A 15,211-nucleotide genomic window follows, 5' to 3' on the forward strand; every position below is an offset into this window, starting at 1 on the left:
AGCTCTGTCTCCCATGCTGGAGTGCAGTGGTGTGATCTCAGCTCACTGTAACCTCCACCTCCCAGGTTGAAGCAATGCTCTGTCTCAGCCTCCCCAAGAGCTGGGATTACAGGCGCCTGCTACAACACCCAGCTAATTTTTTTGTATTTTTAGTAGAGAAGGGGTTTCACCATCTTGGCCAGGCTGGTCTTGAACTTCTGACCTCGTGATCCACCCTCCTTGGCATCCCAAAGTGTTGAGATTATAGGCGTGAGCCACTGAGCCCAGCCTGTTTTTTTTGACATGGAGTCTCACTTTGTTGCCCAGGCTGGACCGCAGTGGCGCGATCTCCGCTTACTGCAACCTCCGCCTGCTGGGATCAAACACTTCTCCTGCATCAGCCTCCTGAGTAGCTGGGATTACAGGCCTGCATCACCACACTGGGCTAATTTTGTATTTTTAAAAGAGGTGGGGTTTCACCATGTTGGCCAGGCTGGTCTTGAACTCCTAACCTCAAGTGAGCCACTCGTCTCGGCTTCCCAAAGTACTGGGATTGCAGGCAGGCCTGAGCCACCACGCCTGGATGCTTTTTTTTTTTTTTTTAATTAAAAAAATTTTTTTTGTTTGTTTTTTGAGATGGAGTTTAGCTCCTGTTGCCCAGGCTAAAGTGCAATGTCCCCATCTTGGCTCACTGCAACCTCTGCCTCCTGGGTTCAAGCAATTCTCCTACCTCAGCCTCCTGAGTAGCTGGGAATACAGGTGTGCACCAGAATGCTGGCTAATTTTGTATTTTTAGTAGAGATGGGGTTTCATCATGTTGGTCAGGCTGATCCCTAACTCCTGACCTCGAGTGATCCACCTGCCTCTGCCTCCCAAATTATTGGGATTATAGGCGTGAGCCACTGCACCCAGCCTTTACATTTTTATTGATTGATTTTTTTTTTTTTTTTTTTTAAAGAGAGAAGGTCTTGCTCTGTCACCCAGGCTGGAGTGCAGTGGTGTGATCATGCCTCACTGCAGCCTCAACCTCCTGGGCTCCAGCAATACTCCTGCCTCAGCCTCCCAAGTAGCTTGGACTATAGGCACCAGCCACCATGCACTGCTAATTTAAGCAGGATCTTTACGTCGCTCAGGTTTGTCTTGAACTCCTGGGCCCAAGTGATCCTTACATGTCAGCCTCCCAAAGTGCTGGGATTACAGGCGTGAGCCACTGCACCAGCCTAAGGTCTCCCCCACTTTTTTTTTGAGACAGATTTTCATTCTTTTTTCCCAGGCTGGAGTGCAATGGTGAGATCTCGGCTCACTGCAACCTCTGACTCCTGGGTTCAAACGATTCTCCTGCCTTAGCCTCCCAAGTAGCTGGGATTACAGGCATGTGGCTAATTTTGTATTTGTAGTAGAGATGGGGTTTCACCATATTGGTCAGGCTTGTCTCGAACTCCTGACCTCAGGTGATCCCCCCGCCTCGGCCTCCCCAAAGTGCTGGGGATTACAGGTGTGAGCTACTGTGCCCGGCCCTGTGGTATTTTTCTTTTTTCTTTTTCTTTTTTTTTGAGATGCAGTCTCACTCTGTTGCCCAGGCTAGGGTGTAGTGGCGCGATCTCCGCTCACTGCAACCTCCCCTTCCTGGACTCAATCAATTCTCCTGCCTCAGCCTCTGAAGTAGCTGGGTCTACAAGTGTGCTCCATGATGCCCCGGTCATTTTTTGTGTGTTTTTAGTAGAGGTGGGGTTTCACCATGTTGGCAAGGCTGGTCTCAAACTCCTTACCTCAAGTGATCCGCCCGCCTTGTCCTCCCAAAATGTTGGGATTACAGGCATGAGCCACCACGCCCTGCCCCTGGGGTCCTTTTTTAATGGGTATCTCTAAGGGTCACTCCAAGCTTTTCTATGCTAATTGGCATATTTAAATTTTCCTTATTTTAGAGTCCATTTTGTTAATGTGTATTTTTACTAGGAAATCACCCATTTTCTCTCGGTTTCCAGTTTGATTCAATAAGTTTCTCCTTTTTTAATTTTTTATTTTTTGAGACAGGGTTTTGCTCAGTCTCCCATGCTGGAGTGCAGTGGTGCAGTGGAGATCTCGGCTGACTGCAGCCTCCGCCTCCTGTGTTCAAGCAATTCATCCTCAGCCTCTTGAGTAGCTGGGATTACAGGTCTGTGCCACCATGCCCGGCTGATTATTGTATTTTTAGTAGAGACTGGGTTTCGCCATGTTGGCCGTGCCATTCTCAAACTCCTGACCTCAGCTGATCCGCCCGCCTCGGCCTCCCAAAGTACTGTGATTACAGGCATGAGCCACCGTGCCTGGCCAATAAGTTTCTCTTATTTGACTTCTAATTTGTCTCTTTCTAGTTTTCAACAGAATTCTTAATGCTATGTATTTCTGCTATTTGTTTCCATCAATAATATTTTAAAAATCTACTTCTTAGTTTATCTTGTTTTCAATTGAGGGAATTGTTATATTAAACAATTTCTTATGACCCAATGACAAGCTTTAATTATTTTAAAATAATTCCTGCTTAACGCAACACCTTTTGCAGGAACGAGTTGTCAGTGGTATTTGTTACTGACCAGAGTTTCTTGGCTCTCCAGTAATAGAAATTGACATGAGGATGAGCAAGTTTCCCAGACAAAGCTTTTATTTAGGTGTTTTGTTTAGCTTGGTTAAATTTATTTCACAAAGCTTTTATTTTTATGTTTTATATTCAAACACAAAGGAGGCAGCAGAAGATAGAATTCTCTGTCTGGCTCCCTGAAGAGTCAGGAGGAGAGTGTTTCTAAGGTCTGGCCCAATTGCCCAGGCTGGAGTGCTCTGGCACCATCTTGGCTCACTGCATCCTCCTGGGCTCAAGCCATCCTCCCACTTCAGCCTCCCGAGTAGCTGGGACTACAGGTATATACAGCCGTGCTCAGCTAATTTTTGTATTTTTTTTGTAGAGACGAGGTTTTGCCATGTTGCCCAGGCTGGCCTCAGACACCCCCAAAGTGCTGGGATTACAAGCATGAGCCACCATGCCCGGCCCAGTGTGTTCTTATTAAATTTCAGTAATTAGTCATGCCATTTGCCTTTTGTTCAACACTGAGATTTCGTTTTTCTTTCTTAATTGTCTCATACTTGGACTTTGGTTCCATTAAACTATTATTTCCTTGATCTACAAATTGCGGGTGATTCTTGCAGATTATCTAAGAAATAATTATGTTTTGTTTTTAGAAAAACCACATTATTAACTTTACTACTGTTAGATACCACAACTGCTGTGACTTTAAGGATTTTGCTGGACAATGTCTTAGACAATTTGCTAAGGGTGGACATTGGGTGAATGGCTTTAGGGAATATGCATTAAATACTCGAGACACCCAGGAAGCTGCTCTGTCCCCATAAGATAGAGCATACGAGACTGCAGGCCATTGGGGTTGAATGCCTTGGAAAGGGCAGCTGCTGTGTCCCCATAAGAGAGGGCATACGAGACTGCAGGCCATTGGGGTTGAGCCTTGGAAAGGGCAGCTGGTGTGTCCCCGTAAGAGAGGGCATACGAGACTGCGGGCCATTGGGGATGAGCCTTGGAAAGGGCAGCTGCTCTGTCCCCGTAAGAGAGGGCATACGAGACTGTGGGCCATTGGGGTTGAGCCTTGGAAAGGGCAGCTGCTGTGTCCCCGTAAGAGAGAGCATACGAGACTGCGGGCCATTGGGGCTGAGCCTTGGAAAGGGCAGCTGCTGTGTCCCTGTAAGAGAGGGCATACGAGACTGCGGGCCATTGGGGTTGAGCCTTGGAAAGGGCAGCTGCTGTGTCCCCCTAAGAGAGGGCATACGAGACTGCAGGCCACTGGGGTTGAGCCTTGGAAAGGGCAGCTGCTGTGTCCCCATAAGAGAGAGCATACGAGACTGCAGGCCATTGGGGTTGAATGCCTTGGAAAGGGCAGCTGGTCTGTCCCCATAAGATAGAGCATACGAGACTGCAGGCCATTGGGGTTGAATGCCTTGGAAAGGGCAGCTGGTGTGTCCCCGTAAGAGAGGGCATACGAGACTGCGGGCCATTGGGGTTGAATGCCTTGGAAAGGGCAGCTGCTGTGTCCCCATAAGAGAGGGCATACGAGACTGCGGGCCATTGGGGTTGAATGCCTTGGAAAGGGCAGCTGGTGTGTCCCCATAAGATAGAGCATACGAGACTGCAGGCCATTGGGGTTGAATGCCTTGGAAAGGGCAGCTGGTGTGTCCCCGTAAGAGAGGGCATACGAGACTGCAGGCCATTGGGGTTGAGCCTTGGAAAGGGCAGCTGCTGTGTCCCCATAAGAGAGGGCATACGAGACTGCGGGCCATTGGGGTTGAATGCCTTGGAAAGGGCAGCTGGTGTGTCCCCATAAGATAGAGCATACGAGACTGCAGGCCATTGGGGTTGAATGCCTTGGAAAGGGCAGCTGGTGTGTCCCTGTAAGAGAGGGCATACGAGACTGCAGGCCATTGGGGTTGAGCCTTGGAAAGGGCAGCTGCTGTGTCCCCGTAAGAGAGGGCATACGAGACTGCGGGCCATTGGGGCTGAGCCTTGGAAAGGGCAGCTGCTGTGTCCCCGTAAGAGAGGGCATACAAGACTGCGGGCCATTGGGGTTGAGCCTTGGAAAGGGCAGCTGCTGTGTCCCTGTAAGAGAGAGCATACGAGACTGCGGGCCATTGGGGCTGAGCCTTGGAAAGGGCAGCTGCTGTGTCCCTGTAAGAGAGGGCATACGAGACTGCGGGCCATTGGGGTTGAGCCTTGGAAAGGGCAGCTGCTGTGTCCCCATAAGAGAGGGCATACGAGACTGCGGGCCATTGGGGTTGAATGCCTTGGAAAGGGCAGCTGGTGTGTCCCCATAAGATAGAGCATACGAGACTGCAGGCCATTGGGGTTGAATGCCTTGGAAAGGGCAGCTGGTGTGTCCCCGTAAGAGAGGGCATACGAGACTGCAGGCCATTGGGGTTGAGCCTTGGAAAGGGCAGCTGCTGTGTCCCCATAAGAGAGGGCATATGAGACTGCGGGCCATTGGGGTTGAATGCCTTGGAAAGGGCAGCTGGTGTGTCCCCATAAGATAGAGCATACGAGACTGCGGGCCATTGGGGTTGAGCCTTGGAAAGGGCAGCTGCTGTGTCCCCATAAGAGAGGGCATACGAGACTGCAGGCCATTGGGGTTGAATGCCTTGGAAAGGGCAGCTGGTGTGTCCCCATAAGATAGAGCATACGAGACTGCAGGCCATTGGGGTTGAATGCCTTGGAAAGGGCAGCTGGTGTGTCCCCGTAAGAGAGGGCATACGAGACTGCAGGCCATTGGGGTTGAGCCTTGGAAAGGGCAGCTGCTGTGTCCCCATAAGAGAGGGCATACGAGACTGCGGGCCATTGGGGTTGAATGCCTTGGAAAGGGCAGCTGGTGTGTCCCCATAAGATAGAGCATACGAGACTGCAGGCCATTGGGGTTGAATGCCTTGGAAAGGGCAGCTGGTGTGTCCCCGTAAGAGAGGGCATACGAGACTGCAGGCCATTGGGGTTGAGCCTTGGAAAGGGCAGCTGCTGTGTCCCCGTAAGAGAGGGCATACGAGACTGCGGGCCATTGGGGCTGAGCCTTGGAAAGGGCAGCTGCTGTGTCCCCGTAAGAGAGGGCATACGAGACTGCGGGCCATTGGGGTTGAGCCTTGGAAAGGGCAGCTGCTGTGTCCCTGTAAGAGAGAGCATACGAGACTGCGGGCCATTGGGGCTGAGCCTTGGAAAGGGCAGCTGCTGTGTCCCCGTAAGAGAGGGCATACGAGACTGCGGGCCATTGGGGTTGAGCCTTGGAAAGGGCAGCTGCTGTGTCCCCGTAAGAGAGGGCATACGAGACTGTGGGCCATTGGGGTTGAGCCTTGGAAAGGGCAGCTGCTGTGTCCCCGTAAGAGAGGGCATACGAGACTGCGGGCCATTGGGATTGAGCCTTGGAAAGGGCAGCTGCTGTGTCCCCATAAGAGAGAGCATACGAGACTGCGGGCCATTGGGGTTGAATGCCTTGGAAAGGGCAGCTGGTGTGTCCCCATAAGATAGAGCATTCGAGACTGCAGGCCATTGGGGTTGAATGCCTTGGAAAGGGCAGCTGGTGTGTCCCCGTAAGAGAGGGCATACGAGACTGCAGGCCATTGGGGTTGAGCCTTGGAAAGGGCAGCTGCTGTGTCCCTGTAAGAGAGGGCATACGAGACTGCAGGCCATTGGGGCTGAGCCTTGGAAAGGGCAGCTGCTGTGTCCCCGTAAGAGAGGGCATACGAGACTGCAGGACATTGGGGTTGAGCCTTGGAAAGGGCAGCTGCTGTGTCCCCGTAAGAGAGAGCATATGAGACTGTGGGCCATTGGGGTTGAGCCTTGGAAAGGGCAGCTGCTGTGTCCCCGTAAGAGAGGGCATACGAGACTGCGGGCCATTGGGGTTGAGCCTTGGAAAGGGCAGCATGCAGGAGCACGCAGTGTGTGGAGGTCGTGGTCAGTCCTGTGCTCCTTGTTCTAAGGCCAGTGGGAACCCATTGTAAAAGTCAAATCAGAGAGTGACATGATGAACCTTCGGTTTGAAAATGAGAATTCTGCCATTATAAAGTTGAGATCACCAGGTGTGGGCAGGTGGATTGTGCTCTTTCTGGTGGGTTGCACTGAGGAGAGCAAGCACTGGGCTGAGGTGTTTCTGCTGGGAACGCAGGGTCTGCGTCTGCTCAGGAGGAAACACGGGGCAGACCCAGCTTGGAGTTATCTGCCAAAGTTGTGAAACTGAGGGACAGCTCAGGAACATTCCAGAAAAAGGAAAACCCAATCCAAATGGAAAGAGACCTTTTCTCCCAGTAGGGGCAGGCAGTGAAGTGAAATGGGTCTGTGGATTGGATTGTCAGGTAGAGACCTTGCATTTCCTGATTTGGGGGTTACGTGGTGGTTAGCTGGGAGGCTGTCTTTGCTTTGGTAAAATACACTGGAGTGTTTTGTGTGGAGTTGCCGTAACTGCTGAGGAATCTAAGAGAAGGGATAAGTTACACTTTACACTGCTATTGCAAGATTCCTAGAAGTATGAAATTACTGTAAAGTAAATTATAAACAACCACAGTAATACCATGTCAGTAAAGCAGAGACGACATCAAACTTCACTGTAGAGGCCAAACCCAATCCAAATTCAGGTCAGTGGAAGCTGTGTACCAAGCACCCCAGTGAGAGTCTGGATGCTATATCAGTATTGCGGCTGAAATATCAGTATTGCGGCTGAAATATCAGTATTGGGGGTGTCATAGGAGTATTGTGGGTGTCATATCAGTATTTCGGGTGTCATATCTGTATTGTGTGCATCATATCAGTATTGCAGGTATCCCATCAGTCTTACAGGTGTCATATCAGTATTATGGGTGTCATATGAGTCTTAGGAGTGTCATGAATCTTGTGGGCTTCACATCAGTCTTACGGGTGTCACAGCAGTCTTGTGGGTGTCATATGAGTATTACAATATGCCATGATATGTTATACCAGTATGATACCTCTTCTGAAAACACCTTCACAGGCATACCCACACATAGTGCTTTAACAGCTCTCCGTGTATTCCTTAATCTGGTAAAGTTGACACCTAAAATTAACCATCACAGTATTTATGCCTGATTCATGGCTAAAATTTTAGAAAGAAAGTTGGGCACCATTGCCAGACACCGTCCCTACAGAAATATTAAAAAGTTAACTGGTTGTACTTGCACACATGTGTAGTTCCAGTTACTCTAGAGGCTGAGGTGGGAGGATCTTTTGAGCTCAGGAGATTGATGCTGAAGAGCTAGGATTGTGGCACTGCATTCCAGCCTGGGTGACGGTGTGAGACTCTCTCAAAAAACCATCAACAGTAATAATATTATTTGGAATAAATTTAACCAAGGTACAAGACTTGTACATGAGGCCGGGCATGGTGGCTGAAGCCTGTAATCCCAGCACTTTTGGAGGCCAAGGCGGGTGGATCCACGACATCAGGAGATCGATACCATCCTGGCTAACACGGTGAAACCCCATCTGTACTAAAAATACAAAACATTAGCCAGGCATGGTGGTATGCGCATGTAATCCTAGCTACTTGGGAGGCTGAGGCAGGAGAATTGCTTGAACCCGGGAGGCAGAGGTTGCAGTGAGCCAAGATCTCGCCACTGCACTCCACCCTGGGTGACAGAGTGAGACTCCATCTCTGGAAAAAACAAAAAACAACAACAAAATAACTTGTACCTGGAAAATTTCAAAACATTGTTAAAGTAAATTTAAGAAAGCATACATAAATTTAAAGACACCTCATATTCATAAACTAGAAGACTTAACAATTCTTAAGGTGGCAGTACTACACAAAGCCATCTACAGATTCTTTGTGATTCCTGTTACAATCCCAACGTCCTTTTGGCAGAAATCAACAGGCTGATCCTGTCATTTATACGAAATATCAAGGGATGCAGAATAGCCAAAATAGTGTCAAAAAAAAAAAAAACAAACTCAGAGGCTCACATTTCCAAATTTCAAATCTTACCACAAAGCAACAGTAATAAAATCAACATGATTCTGGTATAATCAATTGAATAGATCAATGGAACTGAATTTTGAGTTCAGAAATAAACCCATATTTCTATGAGCAATTGCTTTGTGTTTACTTTTTTGAGACAGGGTCGCACTCTGTCTCCCAGGCTGGAGTGCTGTGGCACAATCATGGCTCACTGCAACCTCTATCTCCTGGGCTCAAGTGATCCTCCTGCCTCAGCCTCCAAGTAGGTGGGACTACAGGTGTGCACCACCACATCTGGCTAATTTTTTGATTTTTTATACAGGTAGGGTCTTGCTGTCCTGCCCAAGCTGGCCTCAACCTGCTGTTCTCAAGTGATACTCCTCTCTTGGCCTCCCAAAGCATTGGCATTACAGGTATCAGCTACCATGTCCTGCCTGTTGATTTTTAACATGTAATTTCTTTTTCTTTTATTTTCAAGGCACGGTTTTGCTCTGTTGGCCAGGTTGGAGTGCAGTGGTGCGAATGTGGCTTATTGCAGCCTAAACCTCCTGGGCTCAAGCAGTCCTCCCTCCTCTGTCACCCGAGTAACTACGACTACAGACATGCACCATCACACCTAGCTAATTTTTAAGTTATTTGTAGAGAGAGAGTTTTCCTGTGTTGGCCGGACTGGCCTGAAACTCCTGGGTTCAAAAGATCTTCCCACCTCAGCATCTCAAAGTGCTGGTATTACAGGTATGAGCCACCACCCCCAGCCTGGAATGGTTTTCATAATTACATTCTCATGTTGTTTGTTGCTAGTGTCTGGAAATACAGCAGATTACTGTGTATTGACATTTTGTGTTGTAATTTTGTGTTGTAGTTTACTAGTTTTAATAATATTTTGGGGGTTCGTCATGATATTTCTGTACATAAGATAGCTCCTGTGATCTGTGAGTAGCCGTTTTTACTGCTTTCTAACACATATAAGTGCTCTTTACTTCTTTTTCTCTCCTATTTGTTGTGGATGGAACTTCCCATACAGTGTTGAATACAGTGATGAAAATGAGCATTGGTGCCTTGGTCCTGATCTTAGGAGTAAAGCACTGGGCCCTGACAATGGAGATGGTGCTGAAGTCCTATTGTGGTGTTTAGAAAATTCCTATCCTTGGTTTGTTGGGTGTTTTTATGATGAAATGGTGTTGAGTTTGTTTAAAGTACTTCCTGCGTCTATTGAAATTACTCTGTGGGTTTCTTCTTTATTCTGTTTATTTGATGTTCATTTGCAGTGATGGCTTTAGTATGCCAAACCAGCTTGATTTTCTGAGAAAAGGATGTAGTGATCATGTTGTGTAATCCTCAAAATACGTGCTAGTATGAAATTACAATTATTTTCTTGAGCATTTTTTTTTTTTTTTTAATTTTTTTGAGACAGAGTCTCACTCTTGTCGCCCATGCTGGAGTGCAATGGCGCGATCTCGGCTCACTGCAATCTCTGGCTCCCAGGTTCAGGCGATTCTCCTGCCTCAGCCACCTGAGTAGCTAGGATTACAGGCTCCCGCCACCACGCCTGGCTAATTTTTGTATTTTTGGTAGAGACAGGGTTTCACCATGTTGGCAAGAGTGGTCTCAAACTCCTGACTTCAGGTGATCTGTCTGCCTTGGCCTCCCAAAGTGCTGGGATTTCAGGTGTGAGCCACCGCACCTGGCCTCTTGAGCGTTATTAATTGAATAATTATACTAGACATTGATCTGTAACTTTCTGTTCTTGTGATGTCAAGTCCTAGTGTGGTTTTAGTATTAAATTGGGGATGGGATTGGGTATGGGTTGGTTTACTATTTAGCGTATTAAGTGTTAGAAGTTTAGGGGAAAAAAATTAGCAGAAAGAAAACATACCTGAGGAATTGCGGGGAAGAGTATGATGAGGTCTGGGTCAAAGTCAGGGTTTAGGGTTAGCAAGAGAGTGCCTGTAGCCTTTGCCAACAGTAAATATCAGTCCTTTTCTTGAGACAGGTTCTCACTCTGTTGCCCAGGGTGGAGTGCGGTGGTGCAGTCTTGGCTTATAGCAACCTCCGACTCCCGGGTTCAAACGATTTTTAGGTCTCAGCCTTCCAAGTAGCTGGGAACACAGGCACGTGCCAACATGCCCAACAATTTTTTTTTTTTTTTTTTTTTTTTTTTTTTTTTTTAGTGGAGATGGGGGTTTCCCCATGTTGACCAGGCTGGTCTCAAGCTTCTGGCCTCAAGTGATCCACTCACTTCTGCCTCCCAAAGTGCTGCGATTATAGGCAGGAGCCACCACATCCAGCCTGCACACAGGCAGGCAAAGATATTTTAATATTTGTTTAATTGGCACTTCCTTCAGTATTAGTCAGTGTAAGCAACTTTTAGTTTATTTCTTAGCTGAGAGTTCTTTGGGTCACAAATCAGATGACTTTTCAGTATGTGTAGGGGTATGCCTATGTGAGTGTGTTGATGTGTATGTGTGAGAGGAAGTACAAACATAAGTATGACAGAATGAATATGCACACCTCTGCTCTTATGTGCCTAGTGTGTTAGGGTTTGCTTAGAGTTTGATTTAGGGTTGGGGTAATGGTTAGGTTTAGGTTATGGAGAAGGGTTAGATGGTTAGTGTTAGGGTTAAGGGTTAGGGTGAGGGTTAGGATTAGGGGTTAGTGTTGGGGTTGGATTTAGGGTTTTAGGGTTAGGGTTAGGGGTTAAGGGTTAGGGTTGGGGTCAGTGGTTAGGGGTCATGGTTAAGGGTTAAGGGTTGGGGTTAGGGGTTAGGGTAAGGGTTAGGGCTAAGGCTAGGGCTAGGGTTAGGGTTTGGGGTTAGGGTTAGGGCTAGGGCTAGGGCTAGGGCTTTGAATAAACTTATATGGTAGCCAAGTTGTGGTTACAGTGGGCCTTGGGTGAGACCAAGTTCTGTGCCTACTTCAAGTGTGAACCAGCACAGTCTCAGTGGTGGTGGCCTCAGGGGTGCTTATGTTACCCCAACTCCAGCTCCACATGCCTCAGCACAGAAAGAGAGACTGCTGGTTTCAGAGAAAGAAAGGGAAGATAACAAGAATCTCTACTTGATAAATCAAGAGAATTTTTCTTGATGTTAATCCAAGACCACCAAAGCAGTACCTCTCTGTGTTTGCTACTGTGTTATTGGACTTGGGACCTAAGTCTCTTTGAACACCTGGAAAATTTTCCCAAAAATAATGGGCACAAACAAGCCCAGACTGTGAAGACTACAATAAAGACTGACCTCTTCAATGCCCAGATACAGATGAACATCTACAAGTATCAAGGCCATCCAGGAAAACATGACCTCACCAAACAAGCTAAATAAGGCACCAGGGGCAAATCCTAGAAAAATAGAGATATGTGATGTTTCATACAGGAAATCCAAAATAGCTGGTTGAGGTAATTCAAAGAAATTCAATATAATGCAGAGAAGGAATTCAAAATTCTATCAGATAAATTTAACAATGAGATTGAAATAAAAAGAATAAAGCAGAAATTCTGAAATTAAAATGCAATTATCATACTGAAGAATGCATCAGAGTTACTTAGAAAAATTGATCAAGGAGAAGACAGATTTAGTGAACGTGAAGTCAGACTATTTGAAAAGACAAAGTCAGAGGAGACAAAAAAGAATAAAAAATAAAGCATGCCTACAGAAGCTAAAAAATAGCCTCAAAATAGGAATCTAAGAGTTATTGGCCTTAAAGAGGTGGTGGAAAAAGAGATAAGAGTTAAGCATTTATTGGCCCGGTGCAGTGGCCCACACCTGTAATCCCAGCACTTTGGGAGGCTGAGGCAGGTGGATCACAAGGTCAGGAGATCAAGACCATCCTGGCTAACATGGTGAAACCCCATCTCTACTAAAAATACAAAAAGAAATTAGCCGGGCGTGGTGGTGGGTGCCTGTAGTTCCAGCTCCTTGGGAGGCTGAGGCAGGAGTATGGCATGAACCCAGGAGGCGGAGCTTGTAGTGAGCTGAGATCACACCATTGCACTCCAGCCTGGGCTACAGAGCGAGACTCCGTCAAAAAAAAAAAAAAAAATCAAACATTTATTTAAAGAAATAATATTAAATAATATTAAACGATTCCCCAACATTTGATATCAACATTCAAGTACAAGAAAGTTACAGAACATCAAGCAGATGTAACCCAAAGAAGACCACCTCAAGGCACTTAACTGAACTCCCAAAGGTTAAGGATAAAGAAATGATTCTAAAAGCAGCAAGAGAAGAGACACAAATAACATTCAGTGGAACTCCAATACATCTGACAGCAGACTTTTCAGGGGAAAATTTACAGGCTGAGAGAGTGGCATGACATATTAAAAAAGCTGAAGAAAAAAAGACTTTTACTTTAGAATAATGTGTCTGGCAAAAAGTCCTTTAAACTTGACAGAGAAATAAGAACTTTTTCTGACAAACAAAAACTGAGGTATTTCATTAACACCAGACCTGTCCTACAAGAAATGCTAAAGGGAGTTGTTAACCTGAAAGATAAAAAGTGAGTGAGCAATAAGAAGTCATCTGAAGGTACAAAACTCACTAGTAATAGCACATGGAAAAACACAGAACATTATAACATGGTAATTATGGTGTGCAAAAATCTCAAATAGAAAGAGTAAATAATAAACCAATAAAAAATAACTACAACATATTTCCAAGACATAGACAGTAAAATAGGGAAGGAAGAGAAACAACAAAAAGTTTAAAAGAATGGCGATGGAGTTAAAGTGTAGAGTATTAGTTGCTTTGCTTGTTTCTTTGTTTATGCAATCAATGTTAAATTGTCCACAGTCTAAAACGATGTGTTATAAGATATTATATTCAAGCCTCATAATTTTAAATCAAAAAGCATACCACAGATGAACAAAAAGTAAAAAGCAATAAATTAGATAATATTAAAAGATAAATCACCTTCGCTAAAAGGAAGACAGGAAGAAAGAAAAGAACGATGAGAGGACGAAAATCAATCAGAAAACAAGTAACAATGGCAGGAGTAAGTGCTTATCAATAATAACATTGAATGTAAATGAACTAAATACTCCAATCAAAAGACAAATAGTGGATGAATGGATAGAAAAGCAAGACAATAATCTGTGACCTACAAAAAAACACTTTACCTATAAAGATACATTTAGACTGAAAATAAAATGATAGAAAAAGTTATTCCATGCCAATAGAAACCAAAAAAGAGCAGAAATAGCTTTACTTATACCAGACAAAAATAGATTTCAACAAAAGACTGTAGGAGGGTATTAAGAAGGTCATTATATAATAATGAAGAGATCAATTTTTCAAGAGGATATAATTGGAAATATATATGCACCCAACACTAAAGCACCTAGATAAATGAAGCAAATACTATAAGAGCTAAAGAAAGAGACATCAGTACAATAATGGGCTGGACACTTCAACATCCTACTTTATTCATTGGATAGACCTTCTGGACATAAAATCAACAAAGAAACATCAGACTTAATCTGCACTGTATAACAAATGAACCTAATAGATATTTACAGAAAATTTCATCCAACAGCTGCAGAATACACATTCTTCTTCTCTGCACATGGGTTTTTCAAGGATAGACCATATGTTAAGTAACAAGTCTAAAAACATTAAAAAAGATTGAAGTAATATCAAGCATTTTCTCTGACTACAATGGAACAAACTAGAAATCAATTAAAAAATGAATTTCAGAAACTATACAAACATTTGGACATTAAACAATATGCTCTTGAATGATCAGTAGGTCAATAAAAATGTTAAAAAGAAAATGGAAAAATTTCTTGAAACAAATGATAATAGAAACATAGCATAGCAAAACCTGTGGAATATGGTAAAAGAGGTACTATTATAAAAGGAAAATTTATAACTGTAAGTGCCTATATAAAAATCAGAAAAACTGCAAATAAATAACCTAACAATACATCTTAATTCACTAGAATAAAAAGGCCAAACCAAACTCAAAATTAGAAGAAAAGAAATAATAAAAATTAGAGCAGAAATAAAATGAAGAAAACAATGCCAAAGATCAATGAAATAAAAAGTTGATTTTTTGAAAAGTAAAACAATTGACAAATATTTAGACAGGCTAGCTAAAAAACAGAGAAGATACAAATTAATAAAATCAAAGGTGGAAAAGGAGACATTACAAGTAACGTTTCAGAAAATCAAAGTATCATAAGTGGCTACTATAAGTAATTGTATGCTAACAAATTAGACAACCTAGAGGAAATTAATTCTTAGACACACACAACTTACCAAGAGTGAACTAGGAAAAAATCCAAAACCTGAACAGACCAATAACAAGTAAGAAAATTAAAGCCATAATAAAAAAATGTCTGTAGGACCAGACTGAAAAATAGAGAAGGAAAGAACATTTCCAAACTCATTCTTTGAGGCTAGTATTACACTGATATCAAAACAAGACAAAGACACATTTAAAAAGCAAACTACGGGTCCATATTTGAGAATATTGATGCAAAAATTTGCAAAAAACCTAGCAAACTCAATTAAACAATACATAAATAGGTAATTCGTAATGACCAAGTGGAATTTATCCCAGAGATACAAGGATGGTTCAACATGCAAATCAGTCAATGTGATATATCATATAAACAGAATGAAGGGGCCAGGCACAGTGGCTCACGCCTGTAATCCCAGCACTTTTGGAAGCCGAGGTAGGCAGATCAACTGAGTTCAGGAGTTCAAAACCAGCCTGGCCAACATGGCAAAACCCCATCTCTACTAAAA

This window comes from Pongo pygmaeus, chromosome 2 (genome assembly GCF_028885625.2).
Source record: "Pongo pygmaeus isolate AG05252 chromosome 2, NHGRI_mPonPyg2-v2.0_pri, whole genome shotgun sequence".
NCBI lineage: Eukaryota > Metazoa > Chordata > Mammalia > Primates > Hominidae > Pongo > Pongo pygmaeus.